Here is a 12,866-nt window from a genome sequence, read left to right as displayed (position 1 = left end):
AAATGTGCTCTACGAATAAACTTGCCTTGCCTTGCCATTAGCAAGGATTGGTTACGCGGAGAAAAATAGTTCTAAACCTGCTAAGACAAGTAAGATATGTTGTTCATGTATCTATCCATTTAATCACATGAAAAACACATTCTTACTTACCACAGATGTGATTAATTTGCTTGGTAGCATCACCTGCTTGTCACCTGCATAAAATATATACGTTTAATGCCATACTGTGGAACATTCCAGGTAGATCTGGGCAATATGGTGATCTCGTTCCTGCAACAATCTGCTATTTTTCTTGTTTACACATTTTTTCTCATGAACGCTGCTCTATTCTCAACCAAAGACTCTTTTCCCGCCCACTCCTCCTATTGGTCTGTCGCCGCAATGCTCTGAGTGATTGACAGGTGGGTTCAACCAACTGCAATGAAGTGTAAACTTTCCGAAGAGCGACTTTAATTATCTCATGTGTAGATGAAGCGCGATCAAATTATTATCCTGATTTGACTCAAACTAAATTGCATTATACATTTTATGGCATATTCGAGGAAACACACTGGAGTCAAGCAGGTGATGGACCCTCAACCAGAAAAGTTACATAGTGCACCTTTAAGAAAGCATCTGTGCCAAGCTGTGACAAATACCATTAATAACACTAATTGAATATGTACTGTAAATCTATGATATTCTAAACACAAGATTTGGATAGTGCATAATGCGGTGGCTCACTATTAGTATTTTTTATTTTTTTAACTCGACACATTATCTCACCTCATTACCGTGCCAGTGCATATACTTCTCCCTCCTCAAACTTCCCTTTCAAAATCTTCCAAAAAATGACAAAGAGTTGCTCATGCCTCAGGCCCTCTGACAGCTCGGCACAGTCCCGGGTCAAGCGGGCACCAAGAGCCTGTGCTGCTCTGTTAAAATTATTTATGGCCCAGAGGCAAAGTGTGATAGAATGGGTGTAATAGCGTGTGCAGAATGAGCCATAAAAGTCGTAAGTTAATCCTCGGAGCCTCTCTAAGACACTCGCTCCTGGGGTTTCTGCAAAGTAAGTAAGTGCAGGTGGTCCGACTTTTCACTGGTACGTTGGCCAGGTCCTGCTCTACTGACAGTATAAGCTTACTATATGAGGAGTCCAAGTACTGTCTATCCTTACACGTAGAAGAAAATGTATGGGACACTTTTTCTTTTCTGTTTTTATGGATTTTGGCTTGCTTTGTGAAATGGCAACGTCAGGTCACCAAGACAGACTCATGCTGTTCCATTTGTGGCCAGAAAATCTCATGAAGCCGCTAGCTAAAGAACGGTAAAATGTTAATGCTGCTGCTGGTGTGAGACAGGACCAGGAGATGTTTGTGCTCTCCCTGATACATTCCACATTATTGCTTTAAACTTGAAATGTATCATTCAATTCCAGGCACGTTTACAGTTTGCTATTCTTCGTTCTGATGTTTTTATTTAGCTATTTTCTTTGCAAATCGAGATACAAACAATAATAACTCACCAATCAGGTGCCTTCTTTCCCTGAGGTCGGCTCCAGCTCGCGTTAGCAGCAGGTTTGATTGACAGCTAGCACAGCTCGTTGCCAAGTGCCCTCATAGTGCAAACCAGTGGTAGGGCCGGAAAGAGCCAGTACCGTCAACAACCTCGCTCCTGATTGGCTCTGTGGTCGCTATAAAATTTGCGCTCCAAAATTATCTGCTACAACCATCCATCCATTTCTATATTCAGTCTATGTGTTGAACAATACCAGCTTTATGGAGTAAGCAGGTGCCAGAAAAGTTACATATTGCACCTTTAATATATTTATAATAAAACTTAAAAACTATATTGTTGAGAAAGAATTACAAGGCAGGGTACAGAATTGTCGGGGCATTTCGTACAAAACCTTCAAATTATATATTTATGAACAGCAAGAGGAAGGTTTTTCGTAGTTAATATTTGAAAGGAATTATATATGAAGATTATGCATTTTTTGTATTTCGGCTTTGCGTTGGCCTGGCCTCAACTGCCTCCATCAGCTGCTACCATCATCTTAAATCCCATCACGTTTCATACTTTCCTATACCATAACTTTACTTTTTGATGCATTTTAACAACACAAAAGTGCATTTCTGAAAACCACCTCTGGGCACACCACCGTCACATTCACAAACCACCTCGAAAAATAGACACCAGTGATCTCACGCCCACCCGTGGTAAGTCGCGGCGCACCGACATGAATATTCAACGCACCCCCACCCATCTCCTTCTCCATGACTTGAGGAACAGTGTGTAAATTGTACCCAGGCGGACTGACCCTGCTGAAGTCATTACAGTTCTTTGTGACTTAATCATTGCTCATTCTCGGCTGGTGATGGGAGAAGGGCATGCGGTTACGGAGGCGGGGGCGGAGCAGGGGGCTTCTCAGTCAAATCAAGAGTGGAGTGGTCCTCATCTGCAGCTTGTGATTAGTGCCAAGGCGTGGAATTTGATTTCAGATTGCTTGTCCGTGAGTTGTGATTGGGCAGTTTTTGTCAAGTGTGCTCAATGAGGCGTGATTTTCTAATTGTAACTTCTCACATTTAGAGGTGGGCAATATATCAAAATTTAGATAATACTGTGACTGTTGTTTTGAAAATATGCAGCATATTATGCAAATTAGGGTAAAAGGTGATATTTCTGCACTTCATTTTGCAGATATTTCACATTTTTCTAATAATCAAACCTCATCTAATGTTTAACGACCTGTTCTAACACATTTCTGTTGGATTTCAGTGTTCTCGCTGGGCTGAGGTTGAAGGATGGTGGTGGGACAAACCGTGCGGGCGCTCGCGAAAAGTACTCTCGCTCGCACGGTGATCTTAAGATCAGCCGTAGTACTTTAAGATCCCCGTGCGAGCGCCGTGGTGCTTTCCGTTCACGCAGCACGTTGATCTTAATACCTAGCGAGAACACTGGATTTACATAATATAATCTGACTATCGTTAGCAAAATACTAGATATATTAATTTTTTTCCATTTTAATTTCATGAGATATCCAATATTTTCCTCCCCTCATATTGCAAAATGGCTTTGACTGTGAATAGTCCAAACGTGTTTACAGTAGTTTTTGCTGATGAGGTCTTAGCATTGAGGTCTTAGTTTATGGCCTATGTGGCCTTTGTAACTAAACAAATGCTTACCGAGTTTATTCTAGCCTGTGGGGTGATCCAGTGTTCACTTCTCATGTTTTATCGTATTCCTCATCTCTCTGCGGCTCCTCAAGGGCGCTCTGTGTCAAAACACCCGGCCGATGCTCCAACCACTATGTGCGCACACCATTTAGCACCAATCAAGCGTAGAATACCATCCCAGAGGCTGCACCTCACTACTTGCTGTTCGCCACCAGCCCTGCACTCCATCTGCATGCCATAGTAAATTAAAATTATACAGAGAGGTATAAAAGAAGCTGCTTTGAAATTTTGGTCAGAAGGAAAAGGGAAATATTTGAAAGCGATACAATGGTGGAAACGCCAAACCAAAGATCAGCCCGCTAAAGCATGCCTCAGTCCCACATAGGGGCCTCATGCCAGGCCCCTACGATTGCAAGTGCGCTTCGAGGCTTCAAGTATGTTCAAGTGTCTGGATTAAATGCCTCAAGTTTAGATATCTTACAGCTGTATGATCTGTTGAAATGTTACACTACATTAGTGGCAGAATGATGAGCACAAGGGAGTAAAGTAAAGGCTATGGCGACCCGCGTGCTTCATGTGCTATTCACGACAGCCTTGCCTTTGTCAATAAAACATATCCCAGCTGCCGCATGAAGGACACTCGGGCTAGAGGTGCCAGTTCATTTGGGGTGGGCATAAAGTTGGAAAGAGTGAACAGTGGGACTCTGGCTTTCGCTTACTATCCACAGACATGTATGCATTAGGTGGACTTGTTAATCGTGAATCCACAGCCAATAAGTGAATTTTTGGTTGTCATACCAACGTCTAACTCGTCCTTGGTCAGTCTGTGCCCCAACAAAGGTCTTTAGTTGTTGCCGAGGTAGTTTTTCCACTTACTACTCAACTAAATACTTTCCTGTGTTCTTCTCACAGAGGAATTAATACATTTGCTCCGCAACAGTACTTGTCTTTCCTGGTAGTTCTCACATCAATCTCATCAATAAGTGGCTTCATATTGCTTTTGTACACAGGAACAGCAGATCAACAGGAATAATTAATAAAGTATAAAATGCTGCATAGATTATATGAATAAGTGTAGTCAAACACACCCCATTTGTCTGTATTGTATTGAAGAAAAGCCCACAAGTGGAACTATGAAACATGCCAGAATTTATTTGGTCTCAAGACGAGTTGAGCTCCTGGCGCTCAATTTAACAAAACTCAGAAGACCTTTTTGACGCAAATGCTGGACTCATCAGTTCTGAAAATGACAAAATGAAGGAACCAAGCCAAATGTAAGGTTTGGCTTCTTGGTGATGAAAAGTATCCATCACTGCTCAAATTGACCGAATTCTCACAGAGACTGCCACTACCATAACTTGGTATAAGACTTGGCGCAGTTCGAACACAAGTGCTGGAAAGCAAGTCTTGACAGCATTTCGACTAAGAAGAATTTTCCTCATCAAATGACAAGAAACCAATGCGGTTGTAACCAGAGCAGAGGAAGGGATACTTTTGTGAATGGAAAAGTGGCCCATATTCAAATCTACGACAATAATCCAGCATTTGCTATTGTTCAGCAAAAGAGATTCATATTTGGATGCAACGCCTACAATTTGCCGAAAGCCCGTTAAATATCTTTTCTCCTCGAGGCAGACTCCCAGGCTTCTTTTGTCAATCAAAATCCCTCATCTTGATCAGTGTATGCATATGTAACGCACCCCTAACAAAATCCCTCCAACGGTTTCATTGACAAACAACACGTGTCTTCAACAGTCCATAGGCGCGCAAAATGCATGCGCACACTCTCAAATTCACCTAATCGTGATATGCTGTGGATATGGGAACCAGATGCCATTGCGAAGTCCACTGTTTCAATGTGGTTTTTCTATCCCTGCCTAACCTCGGTGTCCACATTTCCACCAGCCACTTGCGGTTGTCCGATCCTGCCCATTCGACTCTGATTACTCACATCCCCAGCCTCCATTAACTTCCTGTCTTGAAAAACTTTAGCTCGAGGCTTAGAGTAAAACAGCTAAGGCAACAGTAGACCCACCATATGGAGAGGCAGACTTACAGATATGTCATTCACAATGGGAGTGCTGCTGCATTATTTTATCCACTCAGCTAGAAGATAAATCTCCCAAATATTACCCAAATGACAATGTCAGTTTTCAGTCTTGTTGCATGTCAAGATGTCAACAACTTAAAAGCCAATAATTCCTACTGTTACGTCTGAGTGACAGATGTGATTGACAGCTGATTTGCCCCCTGTCAAGTCAAAAATGTGTGAATAATTTGAAATGATTTCTTGACTGGCAGCTCATATGGATCTGGCAGTGTTCTTTCCACTTTTGGGATTGCAGTGACTCACCTGAGTCCTTAAAGACATCCTATATCGTCTGCTCTCACACAAACTCATTTCATTCACTACATTCACAATAAAGGGTTTTGGGTTAGAAGGGTTTTCTTAGAATCCAGAGTTGCGTTATCTTTGCGATCATATTTACCATCATATTTACCATCATATACACCATCATATTTGACCATCAACATTGCATCTGATTGTTAAAGGCGGTATGGACGATTTTTCGCTGATTTGAGAACGCAGGCGGAAGTGCGCATGTGCACTCCCCCGTGTGGACCGATACGACACACACGTGCGTTTGTTTATTAGCGCAACGGATCGCATCTCTCGTCTCCCGTAGATTTCTGTCCACTTCTGCGTCAGCTCGAACTGTCTTTCTCCGTCTTCATTTTGCCCCGTACACTGAGGGAACTATATTATGATAGATCCATGCGCTTAGGCACGCGGAAATGTGGGGACGAGCCTGACGCGAGCGATAGGTGCGTTTTATGATTGATACGTGGCAGGACAAATGATTTATCCACGCCACGAGGAAATATGATAAAAAAAATTGCTGAAAAAAAATCGTCCATACCACCTTTAAGTTCAGGTTTAAAATGTCTTAGCTGTATGATTTGCTTTCTACTCTGCTACTTCGAATAATTAGGGTTTTGGTCATGTTGAGACACTGGGTTGCTAGGAAATGGCTGTCTACTGTACGGTATTTCTGTCTCTTAAGTTGCTGTCATATCCTATGGAAAAATATAGTATGAAATGTGAAATCCCTCATTCGTCCAGGAGTTGTTTATAGAAAGTTTCTACCATATAAATTGAATGTGCATTGCGTCACTTACTTTTCTCCAGATGTTGTTTCCACAGTATGGCACTAAACTTGTCACTCCATGAGGACAAGCACGGCTCTTCCCAGAGTCAAGTTACGCGTCAGATCTATGGAGAGGTGAGCCCGCTGTATTTCCTAAGGCAAAAATACCTTGGACAATACAGCGGGCTCACCTCTCCAAAACAATAAAACACCTATAATTGAGCAAAGGCAAGATATATGCAAGGTTTAATTCCCCTACTCTGAAACATTCCAAGCAAAGCCATGACATCTCCATGGAAACCAACAGGTGGCACACAAGAGAACATTTGCATAGGGCACCTTTAAGAAATGTTGTGTTTTAGGAAGTGTTTTAGGTTTTTGATATTATATACCATATATACCAAGTCAAATACTAGCCACTCTGTAATGAACTGTAATGCACAACATAAAATAATATATAAATTGGCTCCAACCTTACAGGCATTTATGACTTTCCCACCTTGTTTGACATGCAGAATGAATGGAAAATTAAATAAAAAGCCACTGATATTTCGCTTTGCATCAAACAAGTGTGCAAGTCAGATTTGTTCGCTCAAAGGCGCTTTACATTGGCTCGCGTCCCACTTCTGTGGCCACTCGCACTCCTCACCTGCCCCTCTTCACTCAGTCCTTGGTCAACACGTACTTCCTCCAGGATAAATTTGCCCCCACTTCCTGCGTACACATGTGTTTATGAATATTGTGTAGGGCTGTGTGTGAGAAAACCCTGCGCCTGTAAAACGCAGGTTGTAAAAGCAGTAGTTGTTGGCCTTCGAGATGCCAGTGCTTCAGGGGGAAATGATTGGATCCATGTGGGATTCGGTTCGCCTCCTGCCAGCGAACTTGGCACACTTTCTCCTACGAGGATATGAGCTCTTTTTGATGGATAGGCTTTTTTGGATCCCGGGTCACCATGATGAAAACTAATACAACTCCGGTCCAGACAGGGGTTACGTGGATATTCCCGTTCCTGCCTTTCCGTATTGCGTCGGATTAGGTGGATTGCTTTACAAGACTGTGCAGCCAAACCGTCGGGAATCATGTTGCTCATGTCAACAACAGCTAAATCAGTGGACACGGGCCAGCCCTGATCCTGCTGCCTGCATCTGGGAAGATGTCAAGATCTCATCCACCACGTCCTGCGCAAAATTGCATGAGGGGAGGAATGAGAAGAACGAGAATCCAACCTTTAGACAAGAAATGAAGATGTTGATTATGAAGCACTTTTTTGATTTGATTGTGTTTAGAGGTTTAACTTTATATCTATCCATCTATCTTTATGCTACACACTACAATGATTGATTCTTTGATTATTTTTTTGACAACACTATTGTCGCTAGAGACATAAACATTTGTTACTACATACTGTAGATGGCGAGAGGCTTAACTCCAACCTCACTAATCCACATAATTGTGCTGTTTTTCTGAACAGCAACAAAAAAAGCCACAACACACTTGTAAACACAAAATGTGCCATTGTAAAGAATACAGTTTCCACTGCTGCTCCATGGGAATGCACTGCCCTATCGCACGATTAAATGGGACTTGTACTGCTATAATGATGGAGAAACACAAAGCAAGTTTTTGACAAGTGCTACAGAAAGCCAGTGCAGGGAAATTGTTCTGGGACAATGTGAGGCTATAGACAAGCTGTAAATGCTAATATTTTAATAGCTTTGACAGATAAATATAGAAATGCACCCATTATGTGCTGGAATATGAAAATAGTTGGAGACTCAAGACAAACTGGCAGGGCATTAAGAATTGTGGAAAGAATCTCTGCTTTATAACTTCTCAATACATTTAGATTGTTTCATAGCAACTGGAGTAACAAAGAATATAAAAAACTAGTATTTTCCAAAATGTCAGAAATGGTGTCCCTGTGGATATAACATTGGATAAAACTCTACCAATCAGTTATGTTTGTTTTCAAATGTTGTCTCCAAGAGATTTATGATGCTTGTGTCTGTCAAAGGTCAAGATTACTTCACTCTGGAATATTTGAACATATTACTAGTACATGTTGTCATTATCTGGGGGAGGGTCTGCCACCTGCTTTTAGCTATTTAGATGTTGTTTCTTTGCCTGAATTGGCATTAAACATATCTATGGAGATACATTTGTGATGCCTCTAAGCCAAGTTATAGGTCAGATCTGTGGAAAGATGACCTTGTACCATAAAAACAGCTGTCGATCAGTTATAGACATGACCCTCTACCTGAAATGTTTAATGTAATGTTGAATTTAAGAGAGCTTCTGGTTATTCTCAACAACATTGGTCCTTAGTCGGGGTGAGACTCAGAGGATAGTGAAACTGCTGGGACACAGATGCTCGCACATTCTATAAAGAAATTAATCATTCAATAAAATCTACTTATGTGTCCAGCAGTGGAAGCTGACAAGAACCCAGAACCATGGAGGATATGACAACACAACCAAGATCAACTTTATTTTAGTTCACAATATAAAAACACAATATTACAACATTATTATGACTTTACTACTTTACTTTATTACTTTGTACTATCCCTTACACATTGGCATGGCAATCTATAAGAAATATGCTAAGACTGACAAAACTGAAATGGATTTTTACTGCATTACTTCTATTTGAAGGATAATATAGAAAAGTTCTATTTGCAGCCTTTTGAACAATGTTCATACTAGATAGACAGTGTACTCGATAGTGTAATGGTGCATATAGTATCTTCAAAATGAGATATCCCACTTCAAATGTCATCTGAAAGTGGCTGCATTGCTTCACTCTTTACTTGACTGGTTGAACATACCCCAGCGCTTGCTCCCTGTCTGCTCCTGTCGGCCCCAGACACATGTGGAAATGATCGGGCCGCGCGCTCTGCACCTGCTCATTTAACAGCCCATCATTTGCACATCACTCAGACAGCAGACAGCATCCACTGGAGCGCGTCCAAAAAGTTTAGTGAGTACGGCGTGGCTTTTTTATAGACTGTATTAAACAGCTATTTCACAAAGGATGGTTTCAAAGGAGCGCGCCGTACACGGCTTGAAGAGGGTTTGTGGTTGCAGACGGCTCAGCGGCCATCAGCACCTGTGCAGGCTGCGTTCTTCTTTACCGCTGCTGCTCTGGCAAGTGTTCAAAAGACACTCCAAGGCAGGTGCTCCGGGATCTGCTAACTGTTCCTGCTTCATTAAAATATACTTGCACAAAGTTAATAGTGTAACCGCTCTATAAAAGGGCGTAGATGTCACAAACATTTATTTTGGATACATCTCAAAACGGTTTTAGTTTGGTAAAGGCTCTCAAACTTTTAAGTGTATCAACGACTTGACCAAGTACGTGTTCCCAAACGTTTTATTTATCTGTAAAAAGGCAGGTTAAAGTTCCCAATCCAGACACAAATCTCAAAATAACTCACGACACCCTTTCTGCTGTTGTGAATATAAATCCTATAACATCCCCGAAAAATCGACCGATTAATCGACTGAACGGCTAAAGCTCTACATCCCTAGTATTCTCTTCGAAACTAACCTTTCTTAACCCACAAGTATAATACAAATATCACCATACTAAGATATATAAACACAACCCAGTGGGATTTGACAAGATTGCAATTGTTTTCAAATGTACTGGATTACCGACAATAATTTTCACCTAGTTTTAAAAATATCTAAGTTAGAGTTTATATAACATTTAAGACAGTTTTAGTTGGGTTTGTATTTTATTCCAATTCAGCCAGTTATAAATGCAAATGACTGTTGTCTCTGCACCGCTTCCAAGCCTGGATAAATGGAAAGGCTTATGCCAGGAAAAACTTACAACCACCAAAGTCTATAACTAAGACACCTTTGTTTCCTGAGTCATCATTGCATTGAGGAAAATCACTCTTATAAAGGTGGTATTCTTCATTAACGTGGTACTTCGATACCACACGTTACACAAGTGCATTATCACAGACTTTATACTATATGTACATCGCAATGAAACACAGCTAACTTCACCAAAACTCTATATTCTGTTATTGGAGACGACACATGGCCACAGTGATGGTGAGCCGCACATCCTCTGCTGCTTAGAGCTTTCTCCCGAATCCTGATGAACTTCTATCAAACGATGATGTGTAACAGAGAAAGATATGTGTAGTTGGGTTTATGCTAGGCCACTGGAGAGAAAATGAGATGTATTTTTGAACCCTAAACATTGACTGTAGTATTGGGGACAGGCCAAACCTACACGACCACCCTCTCCCGCAGCGGCAGGAACGAGCCGTTAGAAACAAAGGGGGAAAATCCCTGCCACCTTTCAAATAGTGGGGGAAAAGGTCTGCAGGGAAATCGAAAAAATTGTAAAGAAATTCTTCTGCCAAAACCGCAAACAACAAGGACAACACTGCCATCTATTTCTGACTTAACCAACTTCACTTTGTATTACAGCGAGGGAGTAAATGATATTCTGAAAAATTGTCTTGGCAACGAGGTGTCTTTTACATGTCAGGCCAAAAAGTGGGAATTATTACAAACTGGGTTTTCTTTTGGAAGTTTGGAGCAAGAAACTTAAATTATTAGTATAACAACCCTGTATTTCTCAGAAGGTTACGTTTTTTGTGGGATTGTAAAGACTTTGTTGTTTTGTTACAGATGTTTTTGTAATAGTTTGCCAAGTTTACATTATAAAACATGAAGCAGTGTTCAAATATGTTTTGTCAGATCTCAGTGTTGGCAACTTTCAGCAACTTCGGGAACGTTTTGAATATTACTAATGCTATTCCTGAACAGCATTTGGCATGAAAATCATATCAAGACAAATGATCAAGAAAGGGGAAACCAAAAAAAGTGCACATCGAAGTAGTTTTGATGCAAATATTTAGGGAATAACAGTACTTCTTACCTCTGTCAGTTGAATTTTGAATGGTACTCTAAAAGCTGCTTCATGAGAGACCTCCAGCTCAAGTTCACAGCCACATGACCAAGGCAATTTAGACCTTGTGCGAATCCATTTGGGAACATCACAGAGCTGTACATAAGCGAAAAGCTACGGTTAGTTAAGCTTGCATCAAAACTAATGTCCAAAGGCAGCGAGCAGGCAGAAAACTGGCCTCAGCTCTTCCCACAATGCACTGTATTTGGCCTCAGCTCTACACGCTGGTTGTTTGTATTCTGGGTCACTGGTCTATGGACAGATCCAGTCAGTGGTCTTTGGATTAATGTCATTGCTTTTTTTTGTTTTTACAGCGTTGGACTGGATCTATGGTCCAAAATGGCTGCTGCACAACAGGCTATGTTGATGTGATCTCTTTTGATTGTGAGGTTGCCTGGCTGACTCGTGGCTTGGATAGACTTCATTGTTAACATTTTCCAATAGTAATGAGCAGAACTAAGAAAAATGGTCAAAAGGTTTTTTCAAGTACATGGCAAGGCAAGACAAGGCAAGGCAAGTTTATTTGTGGAGCACATTTCATTTCAAGACATAAAAGAGGAGAGTGCAAAGAAAAGTCCTTTCAGTCACATGCACAGCTAAACGAAACAGTTTTTAGCTTAAATTTGAACATTGTCAGCATAGAAGCCTGTCTCACATCTTCAGGAAGACTTTTAGCTGCATGTGCTATCACGAAAGGTCTCATTTTGTCCTGAATATGATTTTTTTAGTATCATAGTTTTTAGAATGCATTTTCAATAGTAGCTTTAGTAGCCTTAGCATTTATTTTCAGATTTTTCATACTTTTGACAACCGTATGTATGCTGAGAGCCTTTTACTCATGGACTCATAAAACAGAGAAAGTACACAAGTTTTAGCTGACTATCTTTTGTATTTCTTGTTATATTTCTTGTTATTGGCAGCCTTGTTTAATTATCTTTTCAAATATTTTTTCTCAAAGAATTTTAAGCTGTTATAGATGGCACGAGTGTTTTCTGCTGCGGCCCACAGACAGTCGCAAAGCGGGTGGTCAGTCAGTTACTCTGCCAACACTGTACTAATGGTGAATTTTCCAAAAGCTTCAGTTGTCCAAAAAGCTTTATTTGACTAAAGCCGCCATCGACACAGTGTCCAAGTGACCATTTTAAATCCCAATTCATTACAGGGAAAGTGTATGGATGAACACCTCATTCAGTCCACAATGCTGAAGCCCACCCAAGAGGCACTGATTGTTGAAATGTACTGAATCTGGAAGTCTTGTACAGCTTTCACTACAACGATCACCTTAGGAAATGTGAACAAAGCAAGGACTAAAAAGGAGCATCGAGATCAAACCAAGGCCAAAGTAGGACTGAACCAGCCCTAAACGAAGACCACTGGGTCATTATCAGAATCACTGGTCCCTCACCACTGACAAAATTGTCAAAATAATCTGGATTTGGTGCTGAATTGCGTAAACCTGGATTTGATTTTGGCCTTGTTTTTGTCTCTAATTTTGTGTCCGTAAATAGTGATGCATAAGTTGCTGCTTTCCAAATTTATGACAAGAAATCTTAATCACAGAGGTAAACAACGCTAGCTTTGATCAAGACACAATTCGTTAATCTTCAAAGTTCACCATTCTTTAAA

General features: G+C 40.9%; 2 protein-coding genes across 2 annotated transcripts in view; both read left to right on the top strand.

Annotated features, from left to right (window-relative positions):
* LOC140372174 (leucine-rich repeat LGI family member 2-like) overlaps nucleotides 1-12,866 on the top strand; it is a 481,342-nt gene that overhangs the window by 324,459 nt on the left and 144,017 nt on the right. The window lies entirely within an intron of this gene.
* The window catches only part of LOC140371374 (uncharacterized), a 157,048-nt gene that overhangs the window by 91,262 nt on the left and 52,920 nt on the right, over nucleotides 1-12,866 (top strand). The gene's annotated exons all lie outside the window — the stretch shown is intronic.

Source organism: Eucyclogobius newberryi, unplaced genomic scaffold (assembly GCF_026437365.1).
Source record: "Eucyclogobius newberryi isolate DKJ021-1_F unplaced genomic scaffold, fEucNew1.0.hap1 SCAF_22, whole genome shotgun sequence".
NCBI classification, from domain to species: domain Eukaryota; kingdom Metazoa; phylum Chordata; class Actinopteri; order Gobiiformes; family Gobiidae; genus Eucyclogobius; species Eucyclogobius newberryi.
The sequence above is the reverse complement of the archived record's forward strand: the minus strand, read 5'-3'. Positions and strand labels throughout refer to the sequence as shown.